The sequence below is a fragment of the Notolepis coatsorum genome (assembly GCF_963971535.1).
Source record: "Notolepis coatsorum genome assembly, chromosome: 18".
Taxonomy (NCBI): Eukaryota; Metazoa; Chordata; class Actinopteri; order Aulopiformes; family Paralepididae; genus Notolepis; species Notolepis coatsorum.
The window spans coordinates 46902303-46923728 of record NC_140182.1 but is presented as its reverse complement, the minus strand read 5'-3'; the positions used below and the strand labels follow the sequence as shown (position 1 = coordinate 46923728).

The window sequence follows — 21426 nt, the reverse complement described above, 5'->3', positions numbered from 1 at the left end:
AATTTCAGGAAACGAGCTGTCACTTTCTTTGCGGGGGCGTGGCTCTGCGTGATCCGGCTAACTTGAACTTGAACTCTGCTTTCGACCAGGCTCAAACTTTTGGATCTGTTGTCATGGTGATTTGGAAAATCCACGTACATGGAACCGGAAAGTCCGGCTAACTCAGTTATCCAGTTAAAGTTATCCGGCTAACTCAGTTATCCAGGTACAAGAAACAGGGCCCTGGTCTCTCACACAAGGGTCAACTTCTCAGGAATTAAAGACTCATCTTTGGGGATTTACACCTGTGTATATTTGAAGTTAGACGTTGGGGTTTTGAATGGTTGTCATTGACCATATTCACACAGCGGCCATTTTGCTCATTATGCCATGCTCAGGTTGGGTTCCTTTCCACCCTGTTCCCACCTTGACCCTGACAATTAAGAGATTGATGTTGAGATTCCAAAATACATTTGAATTATACTGGTTGTTTGTAATGGCTGAACGTATCATTCCAGAAAGCATGTGCATGCATCTATCATATTGCTGCAGACATCGAGCAGACATCTCATGTGTCTAATTTGGGTCGTTTTTATCTTTTTACTTGAATTGAAAGTGTACACTCTTCTCTCATCATGCTGTCATGCTCAGGTTGGGTTCCTTTCCACAATGTTCCCACCTTATGTATACTGCACCTGTGTATACTGTATACTTTACCTACTATTATATATTCAGAAGTGTTTATTGCCCATATCTATTGTAACATATACAGTAATATAACTGATAGGCCATACAGACCCTCATCTGCACCTCTGGTTATACTGTTTACTTGCTCATATTCTTATATTCCGAATGAATTATATTACTATTATATTCTAATATTATATTGTTTACACTGCTTTTTTTTATTTTAATTTTATATTTACTATAGTTTTATTGCCTATATATTTATGTCTTGCGCCCAATTTTCCCCAAGGGGATCAATAAAGAAATATCTTATCTTATCTTGTTAAGTTCAGCACTTACACACAGACAGTATACATCTCTACATCAATCTCTTATTTTAGCCTACTTGTTTTCTACAAAGAGGTGTGAGGATACTTCTTCATGAATTATATAATTCTGTTTGGCAAAGACTTCCTCTCTCTGTGTTTTGAGTGTAATTACTGAAACCATTTCTGTGTACTGTATACAAAGACTGAAATCCACAGTTCCTAAGTAACTGTAGCCGCTGTGCTGGAACTCTAGCTGGGTAAGTGCATGTTTTCCTCTGTATGAGCATAGGGGGTGCATCTCTGGATGCATTGTACTGCATCTTTCCCAGATAGCTATAATAGATTTATATGGGGTGGGGTGGGGGGGGGGGGGGGGGGTAGGGGGTTGCTGCTTGTAGGACGGCTTTGGGCAATAATGTCCCAGAATGTTTGCCTGCCGGTATGCAAGTTCTGCAGCCTTCAGTTTCTAGTGTAAAACTCGCAGCAGAGATGCTCTCGTACGATATTGCATATCTTCACGGATACATCTGAGGGAGGAATTGATCAAACACAGCTTCTCACACTCTGTAAGAGTAGAAAGGAATAAATTATTTGTGGGGTGTTTATGTATCTCCGTACATAGACAGTACAGTATGATTAATTACCGCAGGACTTACTAATGAGAAGGTAAATGAATACAATGGCTCGGGATGTTTACTTAAGATTGCTCAAGCTTGGGAGAAAGCAAATCCCTCATGTATAAATTATATTAATCCCACAACTGGGTAAAGGAGTAAAAAAAAAAAAGAGAAGAAAAATCCATCCTGTGATCAAAGACCTAAGAGAGGCCTATCTATCTATCTATCTATCTATCTATCTATCTATCTATCTATCTATCTATCTATCTATCTATCTATCTATCTATCTCTATCTAATCATTGTCTCCTGAAATGTGTCAAAGATCAAAACACAACTGTCTTGCCCACTGAAGTGGCGTGTTATGTTAAAAGTGTGGTGCTTTGTGCGAGAAGACGTCTGATTGTCCTGATTGTTATATGAGAGGGATTAGTGTCCACCGGTTCCACTCCCTTCACTTGTGTTGCTGCAGTGGCGTCCAGAGAGATGAGACCCACGTGTTCTTTTTTACAATATTAATCAAAATCTTAAGGTGATTTAAAATGTGCGATTCTATGCATTAAACATGCATTCATACTACATAGCTGTATTATATATATATATATATATATATATATATATATATATTATATATATATATATATATATATATATATATATATATATTACACACCACACCAATATATTATTGGTTTGGTTCAGGAAAATACACATTTGATTTAAAACTTGTAAACAGCTGAATTGTGCCGTTAGCAGCAACCAGACCAGCAGCAGTACTGAGAGAGAGACCTCAGACCTATAGTTTTAAATAATACACTGTGATGAAGTTTTTTCTACTTAGAATTTTGTATTCTGTATAGAGATCGTTACACATCCCTAATAATGTTAATAACAAAACGTGGGGATTTCTGACAAACAAATGCCAAAAAAAGAGATAATGAAATATGTCATGATGTAACAAAAAAAAACAAAAAAAAACATCACACTGAACCACATGCCCTCCCCCTCTTCGGAGGCAGAGTGACTTCTTCTCTCAATGTTTCTCACACACTCGGCACCCCCCCCACCCCCCGCCCTCCCGCCCCACACTACTCAGGGAGGTGGTCCCCAGCCGTTCCCTTTCCAGACGCCGTGGTTAGTCTCTCACACGGAACATGTCTGATCTCTCTCTCTCTCTCTCATCAAGGCGGCGCAGGCTGCACCCCTAAAACACTTCATCCACCACAGGAAGCCGCAGCACGTGGCCACTCGCTTCCCTGGATACCAGTGGTGTCACACTGGGCATCTGGTGCTCTATTAACTTGCACTGTACGATAGAGCCACTGGTAACATCAGCTCTAAATGAGCTTTGAAATATGTGTGTGTGTGTGTGTGTGTGTGTGTGTGTGTGTGTGTGTGTGTGTGTGTGTGTGTGTGTGTGTGTGTGTGTGTGTGTGTGTGTGTGTGCGTGTGCGCGCGTGTGTGTGTATATAACTAAATGTTGTTCCCGGTAATATTCAAGTCTAAATGGTTCCAGTGCAGCAGACTATTCTCTCCCATTTCCAGCGGGTGACGGAGGAAGCGATACATGCAGTAAAACGAGAGTAATGCGTGTGACAGTGTGAAGTCATTAGGGTGCAGAAATGGGCTGTGTGGCTTTGATAATAACGGAGAACGCTCTGCCTGCTCCTGATTGGCCCCGAGTCACAACATGAAAGGAATCGGAACAGGTCTCGCTCTCCCCTCCAACTATTGACAAAAACTAAAAACTTGGGAGACGTGCGTCGGCTGCCGATTTGTAACCCGGCGACGGATCCCTTCGAGCAAATAGCGCAGAGCCATGCGGCTCCCTCGAAGAGTTAAAATAACCCCCCCCTCCCCAAGGAAAAGATAAACATAAGTTTACTTTGAGCACAACTGATGAGGTGCTATTTATCTCAATTTATATGATGCCTCTGTCCCATGTATTGGAATTTTCTGGAAAATGAGAAGAGAGAGAGAGAGAGAGAGAGAGAGAGAGAGAGAGAGAGAGAGAGCGAGAGCGAGAGAGATGAGGAGGGGGGGGGGGGGGGGGGGGAGGTTTCCACACCAGGGACGACGATCATTTCCTGCCCAAATTGGGCTCCCGTAAGAGGGGTGATCATAAGCACATCCCAGGACTTGTGCCGACGCTGCCGTTGCCGTTTGCTGAGACCGGGCCGGGCCGACGGGAACCACAGCTCTCAGAAACCAGGAGCCCGGGGGAACAGAAGACAATAATGTGCCCAAAAAGCCCACTTGAAAAAAAAACGAAACAAGCCAAAAAGCCTGCGAAAGAGGCAGCCCTGGGTGATTACCAGCTGCACTCCAGATTACCACCAGAGTCAGAGAGAGACGAGAGCATCCTCTCCAGCTCCTTCATCAGTTCGGCTGGGGAGGGGTGGAGGCTGAGGAGGGGTGGAGGCTGGGGAGGGGTGGAGGCTGAGGAGGGGTGGAGGCAGGGGAGGGGTGGAGGCTGGGGAGGGGTGGAGGCTGGGGAGGGGTGGAGGCTGGGGAGGGGTGGAGGCTGAGGAGGGTGGAGGCTGGGGAGGGGTGGAGGCTGGGGAGGGGTGGAGGCTGGGGAGGGGTGGAGGCTGAGGAGGGGTGGAGGCTGGGGAGGGGTGGAGGCTGGGGAGGGGTGGAGGTTGAGGAGGGGTGGAGGCTGGGGAGGGGTGGAGGCTGACGCCTCGCGGCTCGGCGGGGGAACAAACTGCTAATCAGCAATCAGATATTCGCACGCCGCTAGACGGGGCGGGGGGAACTCATCTCAGATGGGTCAAGGGCCTCCTCACAGCCCAGTCAGCCCCCCCTGACTCCAGCCGGGGACACGCCCACACATTGTCTGGGAAGGGGCGACCCTCCTTGGGCCCCCGCGGTCCATTCACTCCGCAGGAACTCGGGGGGCCAGCGGGTGCAAATGGATATTTGTTCCTTTTGTGAAGCGACTGTGTGAATGACGTTGAAATGTTAGATAATAGGGTGGGAGTTCACGAAGAGGGGTGTTCTCTCATCAAAGCGGCGTGTCCGTGACTAAACCACGTCCCGTGTCTTTAAACAAAGTTGCCTGCACCGTGCGTTCCATCCCCTTTCATCTCTGTAATTAGCACTGGGCAGCATTTCTTCTATTTCAAATAAATGCATGTGCATAAAAAAGAAAGAAAATCAAGCCTATAAGTAGAGTGCTTTGGCAAGGCTGTTTCCCTTTGTTATTTATGATGATAATAAGATTCTTTTCATGCAGCTTAGTTAGGAGAAGTCTGCCTAATGCCGGCAACCTTGAGAGTTTTCTCACTGGGGCCTTCGTTGGGTTCCTTTGTGGCTGTTCCTCCTGTTCCTCCGGTACCGTGTTGTGGCAATATGTAACCAGTGTTAGTACACGCACGCACGCACGCTGCTATTGTATCTCTCCACGTGTGTAAACTGTGACGTATATGGCCGGTTTCACTTTCTCGTTGCTGATACCGATCTGACCCATTACTGACCCAGTACAGCCTCAGACCATTCGTTTGTCATTGGACAAAAATGACTGTGAGATACTATAATAATTCGTTCTCGTTTAGAGAGATCTAACACTCTTCTGTGCGCCAAAATCGCTAGAAATCAAATAGTTGTAAAATGTTCCAGCGTGACTCTTGGTATTTAATTGGGGAAGCTGGCTAACGGCCTGTTTTCAGCCCTGTATGTTATCGGTGCACCCCTAGCAAACGAAGAGCCGGTAATGCATCACCAGAATGAGCGCCCCCTGGTGCTCGCTGTAGGAGTAAGCAGCACTCCCCAACCTCTTGTTTGTTAGCCAGCGCAGGTGCCGGATCAGAAGTGAGCAAATGGCATCAGCCTATAAGTACTAGAACCCCTAATGGTCTCTACTGGGCACGTCTCATCAAACTGCTCCACGCACTTCGCTCCCTTTAGTAATCAAGCTGCGGGGCTCATGTTGCCACGACCTTTGTTAGCGCCGCTGCCTGTTCCCTCGTCTCATCAACATTCCAACCAACCCCTCGTTTCTCACCCCTCGGCCCCCCGCCGGGGTCCCTGCATGCCGCGCGGCTCTTCTCCATGGAGAGGAGGGGAGCGTGTCTTACTATGCCGCGACCCCTGACCCTCCTCCTCTCCCCTCTTCTGCTCCGAGAGGCCATACTGACGGGGCGCCTTATAAAGTCACTACGATGTTTACTTTACGTGTTGCTGTCTGTAACTGTTCTGGTTTATAATACCGGTGACTTATTGCACATTGCAATTACTGTGCAACTTCAAAGCAGCTTCTCAGAGGGTCATGAACAAGTGACGGTGGGTATCTATCTACCGGTTGCAGAGTGAGCCACGCTGTTGACGGCACTCTAAACCCGGCAGCAGATGTCACCGGGATGTCCTCTTATGTCACTCCGGGTCACATTAGTACCGGAGTGGCCCTCCGCTCTCTCGTCTCACCTCCGCCAGGCATGACACAGGAGGAGGGGAAGGATGATAAACAAGCACAAACAATGGCCCCTCTTCTCGCACGCTGCCTTGCGTGCTCACCTCACACCGAGATCGGATTACAGGCGAGGAGGGAGCGGCTCTGCGTTTCAGCGAGAAGCGGGTCAACTGGAGAGCGCTGTCGGAGAGCGGGGGAGACACGGACCTGATGGAGCTGGAGGAGAAGCTGTCTGACATGGCGGCGGGGAGGAGGTTCTAATGGAATTTATTTACTCTGGCGTTTAGGAGCAAAGAGGAGCAAAGAGGAGCAAAGAGGAGCACAGAGGAGCAAAGAGGAGCAAAGAGGAGCAAAGAGGAGCAAAGAGGAGCAAAGAGGAGCAAAGAGGAGCAAAGAGGAGCACAGAGGCAGGGAGTTCGGAGGTGGGGGGTGGACAGAAGAGGGCTCAGGTTAGGCTCAGTAGTAGAGGGCTCAGTAGACAGAAGAGGGCTCAGGTTAGGCTCAGTAGTAGAGGGCTCAGTAGACAGAAGAGGGCTCAGGTTAGGCTCAGTAGTAGAGGGCTCAGTAGACAGAAGAGGGCTCAGGTTAGGCTCAGTAGTAGAGGCTCAGTAGTAGAGGGCTCAGTAGACAGAAGAGGCTCTGGGGAGAGCTGCATTAGCTTCTGTCTGGAGCTCCTCCTCACCTGCTACATCTATATGTGTGTGTACCTCCATCTCTCTCTCTCTCCATCTCAGTCTCTCTCTCTCTCTCTCTCTCTCTCTCTCTACCTCAGTCTCTCTTCTCTACCTCAGTCTCTCTCTCTCTCTCTACCTCAGTCTCTCTCTCTCTCTCTCTCTCTACCTCAGTCTCTCTCTCTCCTCTACCTCATTCTCTCTCTCTCTCTCTATCTCAGTCAATTCATTCAATTAAATTCATTTCAAAGTCCTCTCTCTACCTCATCTCTCTCTCTCTCTCTCTCTCTCTCTCACTCAGTCTCTCTCTCTCTCTCTCTTCTCTCTCTCTCTCTCTCTCTCTCTCTTCTCTCTCTCTCTCTGTATACCTCAGTCTCTCTCAATTCAATAAAATTCAAATGGGCTTTATGACATGGGAAACATACGTTTACATTCTCTCTCTCTCTCTCTACCTCAGTCTCTCTCTCTCTGTATACCCTCCGTCTCTCTCTCTCTCTCTCTCTCTCTCTCTCTCTCTCTCTATGTCTGTGTGTGTATACCTCCATATCTCTCCCCCCCCCTCTCTCTCTCTCTCTCTCTCTCTCTCTACCTCAGTCTCTCTCTCTCGCTCTGTATACCTTTCTCTCTCTCTCTCTCTCAATCAATTCAATTCTACCTTTCTCTCTCTCTCTCTCTCAATTCAATTCAATTCAATTCAAGTGGCTTTATTGGCATGACGCAGCTTGTACATGTTGCCAAAGCAAATGGTTGATAACATAAGCATGGATTACAAAACACATATTAATGTCATAGTATATACAAAAATGTTCATCATAAAATAGAACATAAAATATTACGGCATAAACATGTCAGGTGACTGTCACTCACTGTCCCTCAGTTTGTGGCAGGCAGCAACATAGGCTGCTGCTAGCTCACAGCTTGTTGAGTCCTCCCCTAGTAGGACTGGTAGTTTTCCTGTATCTGGTAGTGCAAGAAAACCTTTTGTTATTAGTTCAATTTTTTTTAAATGCGTTTCTCTAATATCTTTATATTTTTCACATTTGGTGAGGAAGTGCAACTCAGTTTCAGGCTCACTGAGGATGCAATGACTGCATAGCCTTTGCTCTGCAGGGAGCCAGGTTTTCCTGTGCCTTCCCTTTTCAACAGCGAGGCTGTGCTCACTCAGTCTGTATTTTGTCAAGGTTCTTTTTAGTTGTTGATCAGTCACCATGCTCAAGTAATCTGCTATGGTGTACTGTCGATTTAGAGCCAGATAGCACTGCATTTTGCTCTGTGCTTTTGTTTGTGTTTTCCAATAGGTGATGTAGTTTTGTTTTAGCTGTGTAGTAATTTGATTTATTCTGATTGGTGACGTGTTCTGTCCTGAGGTGTGTTAAGAGAGCAGGTTTGTGGACTCAGCCTCAGGACCAGTTGGGTAAGGCCTAACAAAATTAATAGTTGGTTTCAGGTTGGTTGTCAGTTTGGCCATGGGTAGGTAGGGAATTTATTTTATTTTATTTTTTTATTTTATTCTTTCCCACGGCGACTATGGATAGGGAATTTCTTTATTTAATTAAAATGTTCACAACAACATGGATGCATGTACTCTGCCAGCATGTTTAATATCCATAATACTAAATGTTTGACTAATATTTCTATGAAACTTTATTAAAAAAAAAAAAAAAAAAAAATGATTTTTTTTTTTTATAATTTTTTCTAAAAACTCATAAAATATATTGGGTCGCACCTAAATCGGCAGGGTCGGTCGGCAACCTGAAACCAACTATTAATTTTGTTAGGCCTAAGGGGGTTCCTGATGCTCCTCAGCTCTTGGCACTGCAGGGCTTGATAATGGTACGAGAGGGGGTCACTTCGTTTTAGGTGTGTCCAAAAGTTAATTGCTCTTTTTTGTATTTTTAGTATTAGTGGGTAACGGCCTAATTCTGCCCTGCATGCATTGTTTGTAGTTTTCCTCTGGACATGTAGGATAATCTTACAGAACTCTGCATGCAGGGTCTCAATGGGGTGTTTGTCCCATTGGGTAAAGTCTTGTTTTGTAAGTGGACCCCACACCTCACTGCCATAGAGTGCAATTGGTTCAATAACACATTCAATTAATTTTAACCAGATTCGAATTGGTATTTCTGTTTGTATATTTCTTTTTATGGCGTAGAAAGCCCGGCGTGCTTTCCCTCTCAGCTCATTGACTGCTTCCTTAAAATGTCCAGTTGAACTTAGTTTTAGGCCTAAATAGGTGTAATGTGTGCAGTACTCTACATGTTTTGTACCAATTGAGAACTTTGGTAGGACGTCCTGAGATCTGGATCTTTTTTGGAATATCATTATTTTGGTCTTTTTGGGTTTACTGCCAGGGCCCAGGTCTGACAGTAATGCTCTAGCAGGTCCAGGCTCTGCTGTAGGCCGTCTGCTGTGGGGGACAACACAACCAAGTCATCTACAAAGAGCAGGCATTTCACTTCCCGATTGTGGAGACTTACACCGGGGGCAGAGGACTTTTCTAGTATATTAGCCAATTCATTAATATAGATATTGAAGAGTGCCGGGCTGAGGTTGCAGCCCTGACGAACGCCTCGCCCTTGGGTAAAGAATTCTGTTCTTTTTTTGCCAATTTTTACACTGCACATATTACCAGAGTACATTGATTTAATAATATCATATGTTTTACCCCCTACACCACTCTCTATAACTTTATAGAACAGTCCTGTATGCCAAATAGAATCAAAAGCCTTTTGGAAGTCAATAAAACAGGCATATATTTTGGTTTTATTTTGGTTTATATGTTTATCAATTAGGGTATGTAGGGTGTAAATATGATCGGTTGTGCGGTGTTTTGGTATAAATCCAATTTGGCTTTTACTCAAGACATTGTGCTTGGTAAGGAAGTTTAAAAGTCTGGTATTCATAATACTACAGAAAACCTTCCCCAGATTACTGTTCACACAGATGCCTCTGTAGTTATTAGGGTCAAATTTGTCTCCGCTTTTATAGATTGGGGTTATGAGTCCGTGATTCCAGGTGTCAGGAAAATATCCTACACTCAGGACCAAATTGAATAGTTTTAATATAGCCGATTGGAATTTCTTGTTCATATTTTTCATCATCTCATTCAAGATGCCATCAGGTCCACAAACCTTTTTTGATTTAAGAGTTTGTAGTTTCTTAAGCAGTTCCTGCTCAATAATTGGGGAGTCTAATGGGTTTTGATTGTCTTTTATGGCAAGCTCCAATTTAGTCAATTTATCAAGAATTTGAGATTGTTCTGTGTTTCCATCAATTTGAACAGTGTGGTATAGTGTTTTAAAATGGGTTGTCCATATATCACTGTTCTGTATAGCCAATTCCTGTTTTTGTTTATGTGTTTCCAATGTTGCCAAAAGTTGTTTGTATTGATTGCCTCCTCAATTAGTGTCAGTTGTTGTTTGTCATATTGTTGTTTTTTGGTTCTGAGTGTACGTTTGTACAGTTTTAGGGTCTCACAGTAGAGAATGCGTACATCAGCATTATTGGGGTTTCTGTGTTTTTGATTTGATAGCATTCTAATTTTTTTCCTAATGATTTTACAATCTGTATCAAACCAGCTGTTTTTTGTTGCAGTTTTTGGTTCGTTTGTAGTACATTTCAGTTGTGCCTCCTTTGCTGTTTGTCTGTATATATTGTTAATATTGTTTACTGCTAGGTATACCTCTATGTCTGTGTGTGTATACCTTCATATATCTCTCTGTATACCTCTATGTCTGTGTGTGTATACCTTCATATATCTCTCTGTATACCTCTATGTCTGTGTGTGTATACCTTCATATATCTCTCTGTATACCTCTATGTCTGTGTGTGTATACCTTCATATATCTCTCTGTATACCTCTATGTCTGTGTGTATCCATCTCTCTCTCTCTCTCTCTCTCTCTACCTCAGTCTCTCTCCCTCAGTCTCTCTCTCTCTACCTCAGTCTCTCTCTCTCTATCTCTGTATACCTCAGTCTCTCTCAATTCAATTCAATTCAAATGACATACGTTTACATTATCTCTCTCTCTCTCTCTATGTCTGTGTGTGTATACCTCCATATCTCTCCCCCCCTCTCTCTCTACCTCAGTCTCTCTCTCTATCTCTCTCTCTCGGTATACCTCTCTCTCTCTCTATGTCTGTGAGTGTATACCTCCATATATCCCCCCCCCTCTCTCTCTCTACCTCAGTCTCTCTCTCTCTCTCTCTCTCTCTCTCTGTATACCTCCATCTCTCTCTCTCTCGGTCTGTGTGTATACCTCCATATCTCTCCCCCCTCTCTCTCTCTCTCTCTCTGTATACCTCCATCTCTCTCTCTCTCTCTCGGTCTGTGTGTATACCTCCATATCTCTCCCCCCTCTCTCTCTCGCTCTCTCTGTATCTCTCTCTCTCTCTCTCTCTCTCTACCTTCATATATCTCTCTCTGTATAACTATGTCTGTGTGTGTATACTTTCATATATCTCTCTCTGTATACCTCTCTCTCTCTCTCTCCATCTTGGCTCAGACACAGTGGAGAGAGCTGCCCTGTTGCCAACACCTAGCTCACGTGTTCCTCTGTCCTTCGTGTTTGTCCAGACAAAACGCAAAATCAATAATGCCTTTTCTCCCCTATTTCCTCTTTGATGCAACTTCAAAAGGCCGGTAGACTGGCCTCCTGAGGCTCGTAGAGAAAGAGAGAGAGAGAGAGAGAGAGAGAGAGAGAGAGAGAGAGAGAGAGAGAGAGAGAGAGAGAGAGAGAGAGAGAGAGAGAGAGAGAGAGAGAGAGAGAGAGAGAGAGAGAGAGAGAGAAAAACCAATGGTACAAAACACCTCGCAGAACGAATCCCTTAAATCACTGTTAACTTCTTGGCCCCGACCCGGCGGAGGGAGGGAGTCTTACTAAAAGATCCCCCGATGATGGTAGTAGTACAGTAGGACCATGGAAAATTATTCATACAATGGCCAGTACCGTGGTAAAAAAAACATGGTGAAATCACCATGAAAGTCTTTTGTAAGTCTTGGTGATGAGATCCCTGTGGTACAGTATAACCAGCTGATCAACCGGTTACTCATCAGCATAGTGTGGTGGATGACCATGTCAGACAGCAGCAAACAATGAATGGTTTGCAAAGGCTCTCAGCTAATTAATCCCTACTCTCAGTGCACACTCTACAGTGATGGCTAAGAAGAGGAAGATTACTTTATTGTCAGTGTACACAAGGCAATTTAAATATGTATTTTCGCATATCCCTCCTAGTTACACATACACACAGTCCTCATATCCCTCCTAGTTACACATACACACAGTCCTCATATCCCTCCTAGTTACACATACACACAGTCCTCATATCCCTCCTAGTTACACATACACACAGTCCTCATATCCCTCCTAGTTACACATACACACAGTCCTCATATCCCTCCTAGTTACACATACACAGTCCTCATATCCCTCCTAGTTACACATACACACAGTCCTCATATCCCTCCTAGTTACACATACACACAGTCCTCATAGCCCTCCTAGTTACACATACACACAGTCCTCATAGCCCTCCTAGTTACACATACACACAGTCCTCATAGCCCTCCTAGTTACACATACACACAGTCCTCATATCCCTCCTAGTTACACATACACACAGTCCTCATATCCCTCCTAGTTACACATACACACAGTCCTCATATCCTCCTAGTTACACATACACACAGTCCTCATATCCCTCCTAGTTACACATACACACAGTCCTCATATCCCTCCTAGTTACACATACACACAGTCCTCATATCCCTCCTAGTTACACATACACACAGTCCTCATAGCCCTCCTAGTTACACATACACAGCCCCCCACACACATGCATTTAATCAGAGAGGTCAGAGCACAGATCGCCCGCAGTGCAGCCTCCCTGGAGCAGTTTTGGGGGTCAGTGCCTTGCTCAAGGGCACTTAGGCACCTTCAGTCACCAGCTCACAGCTAGAATAAAACTTCCTGTCAGTGGTAGGGATCAAACCGGCCACCTTTCGGTTACTGGCCGGCCTCTTTACCTCCAGGCCATCCCGCCTCCCCGCTCCTACTACTACTTATATATATAGTAGTAGTAGTGAAATAAATCTTTCTTTCCACGGCCTGCCGTGCTATAGAGTTACTCGAGAGGTGCTGAGAGAGGCAGCATTCTTTTATCAGACATTTAATGCCGTGTGACACTTCAAAGGATCCATAAGTGGCTTGTAAAATACTGAGTGAAAGTAAAGTGGGAAATTACCCTTAAGTTGGAGCCATGTGAGCCCAGCGAGGTGGCTTACCTGACTGGAATGTCGAGTGGAAAAACCCTGACTGAACTTTGAGCGAAATGTTTTGAAATCAGATTACGATAGAATCCCACTTTGGCGGCGATCACAAGACACTGCTGCCAGGATGTGGTGACATGCCAGCAGGTGACAATGCTGTACTTATTGAAGGGAACGGGACTCGGCTCGATACATAGGGAGTAGAAGGAGTAGAGGTATCATGTATAATAATCATGTGTCGTCGTTCTTCTCTTTCAGAGAGTGTGTAGGCTAATAAAACTCAAAATGTGTCAGAGAAATTATAGAGCAAGTCACGTTTCCGAAGATGACTGGAGACGTGGGTGTATTGTTTGGGTGACATGTATACTATAATGTAGTCATAGCTGAATTACTGGGTTAGTTTCCCTCTCTCTCTCTCTCTCTCTCTCTCTCTCTCTCTCTCTCTCTCTCTCTCTCTCTCTCTCTCTCTCTCTCTCTCTCTCTCTCTACTCTCTACTCTCTACTCTTTTCTCCTTTTCCTCTCCACTCCTCTCTCAATATTCTGTCATCTCTTCCTCCTCCTCCTCCTCCTCCTCCTCCTCCTCCTCCTCCTCCTCCTCCTCTGAGGACTGCACGTTGCGGTCCTCCCAGCCTCTCTGGAGCTAAATCAAAAATCCATGCTCTCAATGGGCAGTCAATATCTCATTAACCAGTCCGTCCACACGCGGCCAGGCAGCCGGAGACACACGGGACGTGGGTCTCTTGCGTGCTCCACAGACACAACCTCACACTCTTTAATAACCTGTGGAGACACCGGACCGCGTCCCTCAGACAGCCAGGAGACGAGGGATAGAGAGAGAGAGAGAGATCACACACACACACACACACACACACACACACACACACACACACACACACACACACACACACACACACACACACACACACACACACACACACACACACACACACACACACACACACACACACACACCACACACACACACACACACACACACACACACACACACACACACACACACACACACACACACACACACACACACACACACAATGGCTGTCTGAGGAATGGCTGTTCAGTCCGTTTGGATGTTATCTATCAGTTTGACTTGAGGAAGCCGTATTTAGAGGCTCTGGTTTTAGCCTGACAGGTTTTCCTCTGAGTATGTGACGTGAAATTCAGACTGCCTTTCTTTCTTTCTTTCTTTCTCTTTCTTTCTTTCTTTCTTTCTTTCTTTCTTTCTTTCTTTCTTTCTTTCTTTCTTTCTTTCTTTCTTTCTTTCTTTCTTTCTTTCTTTCTTTCTTTCTTTCTTTCTTTCTTTCTTTCTTTCTTTCTTTCTTTTCATAAAGATGTAGGCCTGAGATTTTCCAACGGGGGTTTTCGATAACAAGATTAAAGACAATGACATGAGATTATATTTCATCTGGAGGAAGATTCATTTGGATATTTAGATTTAAATCTAATCTTAAATTTTTTAATGCTAATAGAAATTAGATTTAAAATCATGGGGGGGGGGGGGGGGGGGCAAGACTAGTCTAAAAAGGACATGCTTTTATCAAAGTGTTTTTTTCACATATATTTATAGATAAAAGAGCTTATCACAAATCGTTTTCTACCTGCAAACCTTTTGATTTCAAACCCTGGCAGATGACTGGTGCTATATTCACCTACACCTTAATCTGTGGTGATGTTTCCTTGGGCTCTTCATGTCCTCAGCTCTTAAATGGATAATAGCCAATCTTGTTAACCTCTGCTTTAATGTGTGAGTGCTCGCAGCCCTTGCCCGTCAAGAACCTTCCATGGGCCCACTGATAGAAAGACACAAATAGCACCAAATCTACGTACCCTTAAACCACCCAGTCCCGGACTGGCCATCGGGAGCACCGGGAGTTTTCCCGGTGGCCTGGCCTGCACAGATAAAAAAAAGAAATATACGTATATTATAATTTTTTTTATTTACATATTTTTTGCCCGCAGTCAGGCCACTGAACTTAGAAGCAGGCTAGGCCAGTGTTCCTAGTTGTGGCGGCACGATAGTTAAATAAACGAAGTGAGGAACAATCAGGAGATCACTGTGACAGAGGGCAATGCAGTTTAAACGCACACAAGTTAGATAACTATCTCTCTCTCTCTCTCTCTCTCTCTCGCTCACACACACACACACAAAGGGAGCTGCATGTGATTGGTGGAGGCGGGACCATTACAAAAAAACAAAAAATCCATCAAAATCAGTGTTGTTGCTAATCATTGACACATGCTAGCCTGTAATAACCCCCCCTGAAAAATCCACTTTGATTTTTTATATTTTAAAATATTAAACTTTTTGTGTTTAAAAAAAAAAATTACAATAATTTGTGATGCCATCACAAACACTAGCATTTTAAAGGGTACACATTTTAAAATTCCTGCACCAGAATGCAGGAAATTAAGTCTTTGTAACAAACATTTTCCTGGTGGGGGACCCCCAAGACCCCCCGCTTAAAAAGTGGCCTGACTGGGGCCATATTTCACACTATATTTCCTGGCCTGAATGATTTCCCCAGTCCGGCCCTGAAACCACCTATCACAAGATAGGCTTTAAATTATCTTCAACCCCCCCCTGTCTTTACAACCTAGTAAACACAGATACTAAATCACATTATTTACTGCTGTCTGTGACTCTGCGTACAGTAGTGGCCCGCCTGGACATTATTTGGAGTAATTTCAAACATCACAACAACATTCCACCCATATTAATACAACCGGTGAAGGGTTCATTATAATGTAGATGAAACAGACTTTTTTTTTTGTTTACCTTTTCTGTCTATCCACACATCAAACGGATTCCTTTAATTATGTAATTGGAATTTTCATCTTAATTGTGCTGAGTAGGCTGGCTAATTTGCATGGGGTAATGAGAGGGATGTTTCCATTACAGGTAATTAGGTACTTGAGAGGCAATGGTGTGGCAGAGAGAGAGAGAGAGAGAGAGAGAGAGAGAGAGAGAGAGAGAGAGAGAGAGAGAGAGAGAGAGAGAGAGAGAGAGAGAGAGAGAGAGAGAGAGAGAGAGGGGAAGATATGACAATACATTATCACAAAATAGATGATAATACAAACATTTCACAATATGCACCGTGGAGTTAAATAAAATGATAGGACTGACAGTAAGCATGAAACACAATAAAAAAAGATCTGCATCACAATGACATACTGTACTGTCACTCATTCACTCATTGTCACTTTACTCATTAAGGAAAACAAACCAAGCATGGTCTAAACATTTTCCCTCACATTTGTTTAACATTTTTATTTAATTTCCGATACAGTGACAATATTATATCATGAGCACCGTATTATGTATGTTGCATGTTGTCAAGGGGGGGGGGGGGGGGCACACAAGCAGACAGACAGATGGTAGTCAGAGATACTGGCTATAAATTGGTTAAATGATATCAGTCCATCAGTATGAATAAATGTCAATAAGTGTCTTCTCCACTTTTTGACAAGATCTGTAAGTCGTCATAGCATGCCTCGCTGCTTTTAAAATCTATTCCTATTCAGTGTGATATTATACTCTACTGCAGATCAAATCAAACTGTGAGAAGTGGGTAACAGCAACCCATATCTCATAAGCCTCCTGTATATGTCCCACAAGACAAAATATATTTGATACTGTCAAAACAGATTATATTTCTAAGATACATTTTAAAATCCCCTCTCAATAAAGCACGTCTAAAACACAAGATATACGGCTATTTTCATATCAAGCACAATAGTTGAATTTTCGCTCAATTTCACACATCCTCACACAGCATATGAAGAACTATGAAATCTAGCTTCATGAATTCTCACACATTGTCATCAATGATGACGCACTCTATTTTCTTTTAATGCAACTTTTAACTGTCTGTCTGGAGATGAACATCTCAGAACCCACCTGTCCTCTAACACACAGTGTCTCAGAACCTGTCCTCTACCAAACACAGTGTCTCAGAACCTGTCCTCTAACACACAGTGTATCAGAACCTGTCCTCTACCACACAGTGTCTCAGAACCTGTCCTCTACCAGACAGTGTCTCAGAACCTGTCCTCTACCAAACACAGTGTCTCAGAACCGGTCCTCTAACACACAGTGTATCAGAACCTGTCCTCTACCAGACACAGTGTCTCAGAACCTGTCCTCTACCAGACAGTGTCTCAGAACCTGTCCTCTACCACACAGTGTCTCAGAACCTGTCCTCTACCACACAGTGTCTCAGAACCTGTCCTCTACCACACAGTGTCTCAGAACCTGTCCTCTAACACACAGTGTCTCAGAACCTGTCCTCTACCACACAGTGTCTCAGAACCTGTCCTCTACCACACAGTGTCTCAGAACCTGTCCTCTACCACACAGTGTCTCAGAACCTGTCCTCTACCAGACAGTGTCTCAGAACCTGTCCTCTACCACACAGTGTCTCAGAACCTGTCCTCTACCAGACACAGTGTCTCAGAACCTGTCCTCTACCAGACAGTGTCTCAGAACCTGTCCTCTACCACACAGTGTCTCAGAACCTGTCCTCTACCAGACACAGTGTCTCAGAACCTGTCCTCTAGACAGTGTCTCAGAACCTGTCCTCTACCACACAGTGTCTCAGAACCTGTCCTCTACCAGACAGTGTCTCAGAACCTGTCCTCTACCACACAGTGTCTCAGAACCTGTCCTCTACCAGACACAGTGTCTCAGAACCTGTCCTCTACCACACAGTGTCTCAGAACCTGTCCTCTACCACACAGTGTCTCAGAACCTGTCCTCTACCAGACACAGTGTCTCAGAACCTGTCCTCTACCAGACAGTGTCTCAGAACCTGTCCTCTACCAGACACAGTGTCTCAGAACCTGTCCTCTACCAGACAGTGTCTCAGAACCTGTCCTCTACCAGACAGTGTCTCAGAACCTGTCCTCTAACACACAGTGTCTCAGAACCTGTCCTCTACCAGTGTCTCAGAACCTGTCCTCTACCACACAGTGTCTCAGAACCTGTCCTCTACTACACAGTGTCTCAGAACCTGTCCTCTACCACACAGTGTCTCAGAACCTGTCCTCTACCAGACACAGTGTCTCAGAACCTGTCCTCTACCACACAGTGTCTCAGAACCTGTCCTCTACCACACAGTGTCTCAGAACCTGTCCTCTACCACACAGTGTCTCAGAACCTGTTCTCTACCAGACAGTGTCTCAGAACCTGTCCTCTACCACACAGTGTCTCAGAACCTGTCCTCTACCAGACACAGTGTCTCAGAACCTGTCCTCTACCAGACAGTGTCTCAGAACCTGTTCTCTACCACACAGTGTCTCAGAACCTGTCCTCTACCAGTGTCTCAGAACCTGTCCTCTACCAGACACAGTGTCTCAGAACCTGTCCTCTACCAGACACAGTGTCTCAGAACCTGTCCTCTACCAGACACAGTGTCTCAGAACCTGTCCTCTACCAGACAGTGTCTCAGAACCTGTCCTCTACCAGACACAGTGTCTCAGAACCTGTCCTCTACCACACAGTGTCTCAGAACCTGTCCTCTACCAGTGTCTCAGAACCTGTCCTCTACCACACAGTGTCTCAGAACCTGTCCTCTACCAGACAGTGTCTCAGAAGCTGTCCTCTACCACACAGTGTCTCAGAACCTGTCCTCTACCAGACACAGTGTCTCAGAACCTGTCCTCTACCACACAGTGTCTCAGAACCTGTCCTCTACCACACAGTGTCTCAGAACCTGTCCTCTACCACACAGTGTCTCAGAACCTGTCCTCTACCAGACAGTGTCTCAGAACCTGTCCTCTAACACACAGTGTCTCAGAACCTGTCCTCTACCAGACACAGTGTCTCAGAACCTGTCCTCTACCACACAGTGTCTCAGAACCTGTTCTCTACCACACAGTGTCTCAGAACCTGTCCTCTACCACACAGTGTCTCAGAACCTGTCCTCTACCAGTGTGTATGTGTGTTTTCACACATGTCCTTTGAAATCTTCTTTTATCAGCAGTAACATCTCAATATATTCCATTGTTGTTTGCCTGAAGAAAAGGCTCTGAACTAAAATCAGTCGGGAAGAGAGCGAAAGGTGAAGCTGAAACTATAAGATATTATTTTCCATTATTGACACTGTTCATGTCACACGTAATGACAGCTGTTCACCACTGCAGGACAAGGCACTGTGTGTGCGAGCACATGCACATTATGTTTGCAGATACCTGTGCATGTGTGTGTCTATGTGAGTCAAACAAATTAATGTATGTGTGTGTATGTTTTTGTGTGTGTGCGTGTGTGTTTGTGTGGGGGGTGCGGTCTTGGTTGCATGTTGGGGGAGGGGTTTGCACACTTTTAGTATGCACTTGTATGCATCTGCATTGACACTTTTTAACTGCTGCTGTGTGACCCATTGTCATTTCCATTTTATATTGTAAACACTGAATCGGAACGTGCAATGTTACTCACTGTGCCTTAACCTTGTAAATATCTTATATCCTTTAAAAAAAAGATCTATTTTTACCTTTTTTTTTAGCACTAGCTTGTATTTAAATTGTAATTTTTTTTTAAAAGTATTGTGTGATTTTGTGTGAAGGGCAAGTAAGATTTTCATTGTACGGCAAACTGTCTGTTTAACTGTGCACATGACAATAAAACAATCTTGAATCTTGAATAAATGCATGCATGTGTGTGTGAGTTTATGCACTTGTATGCATCTGCATAAATGCATGTGTGTGTGTGTGTGTGTGTGTGTGTGTGCGTGTGTGTGTGTGTGTGCTTTATCTCTCTCTCTCACTCATCTCTTGACTGCATGCGTACATATACTGTATGTGTTTGTGCATTTGTGTGTGTGGGTTGTGTTCATCCACTTTCATTATGTGTCCGCATGTATGTGTATGTGCATGTGTGTGTGTGTGTGTGTGTGTGTGTGTGAGTGCATGTGTGCCTGTATAATGGAGGGGGGTGGCGGAGCGGGGATTGAACATGCGAGATCAACATCACAGTGAGGACCCAGTGCTGCTCCCATGGCCACACAAGGCGGGCAAAGAAATGGGTCAGTAGAACGCGACACAGACCGAGATCTAACCTCCAGACACGGTGTGCACTGGGGCCGCCAGACCAACACTCTGTATCTGATCAAATAAACTAAAATGGACATTTGATTGTTAACATTAATATTCACTTGTTATTAAAAAGAAAAAAGCAGCATCTATCCTTTAAACGTAGGTGTCATGCAGGTCGCCCTGACGTAACCTGAGAAAATAATTCAATCACATGGCAATGATGATGGAGAGTTCAGAACCCAACCAGAGGACTGCACTCCAACCGCTCTACAAAAACCGTGCTTGGAAATACTTGCGATTTTGGTCAGTAGATGGCAAAATCATGAAACCTTGAGACAAAGTTGTATGCAAGGTATGTGAACTTTTGTGACACATTTTGAAAACCTGCACGCAGATTAGTTTGTCCAGATGTCTGTAACTCCATCCCATACATGTAGAATAAGGAAATCTAACACATTGGTGAGACGCTGAGATGATGTGTTGGAGTATCTAGCCTTTTTTAATTACGATTAGCTATTTTGTAGCCAATAGATGAAAAAAGGTTTCAGAGATTGGCGTTGATGTCACTGCCCCGCTGATCGCCGCAGTCTAAACGGCGTGCGTGGCCTTTGTTTCGTGCTTCTGTCACCATAGCGATGCCGATCACTGCAACACGGCCTGTGTGACGCGCCCCTGTCTCTGTCTTGGAGGCGCGTGGCTACGCGCTCAGACCCTCCGTGTACAGTCGCGCAATATCATCGCGTGGACCGCGGCGTCCACAAGAACCGTGAAACAGGTTTAAGAATGAATGTTTTTAATAAAGTTTAAGAAGTTGAATCAGGCTACCGTCCGTTTATTCAAAGCATCAGGAGCAGCGGAGTGGTTTAATACAAAGGTTGTTGATGGTATCAAGCTAACTGGCTAAACTAGCATGCTAACGTTAGCCGAGACTCAACAGCAGTGGAAGGATATCAGATCACGTCTGATCATCCCTTTTTTAATTTAATTTTTAATTTACATACTTGCAGGATGGATTGGGAGTTTAAACGTGTAACTGACAAATGTATTGATATTTTTTTTATTTCCCCTGCGTCACGTCTGTTTTATGAATGGTTCATGAATCCTTCTGGTAATTTCTGCTCTATAGTCCTTCTGGCAATTGGGTGGCTGCTGAGACAGACACCTGATTCAGGTGCCAGAGGTTTGTTCATTTCCTGTTACGTAGCTCAGAGCGTCTCTCGCTTGGTATTGGTTTGCCCTCTCGTGGCCATAACGCGCAATGGCACAGGCTGAACACTGGTCAAATTGTGTAAATGCAATTCAACATTTGAAATGATAATAAATATTTGAATATGTTCAAACTTGTTTTTAGAACTAATAATTGAACGTCATTTTTGACAGCCCTTACACACACACACACACACACACACACACACACACACACTCACACTCACACTC

The 21426-nt window shown here is 44.4% G+C and overlaps 1 protein-coding gene across 1 annotated transcript in view; it reads right to left on the bottom strand.

The window, feature by feature from the left end:
• The window catches only part of LOC311245573 (nuclear receptor ROR-alpha A-like), a 96865-nt gene that overhangs the window by 74365 nt on the left and 1074 nt on the right, over nt 1-21426 (bottom strand). The gene's annotated exons all lie outside the window — the stretch shown is intronic.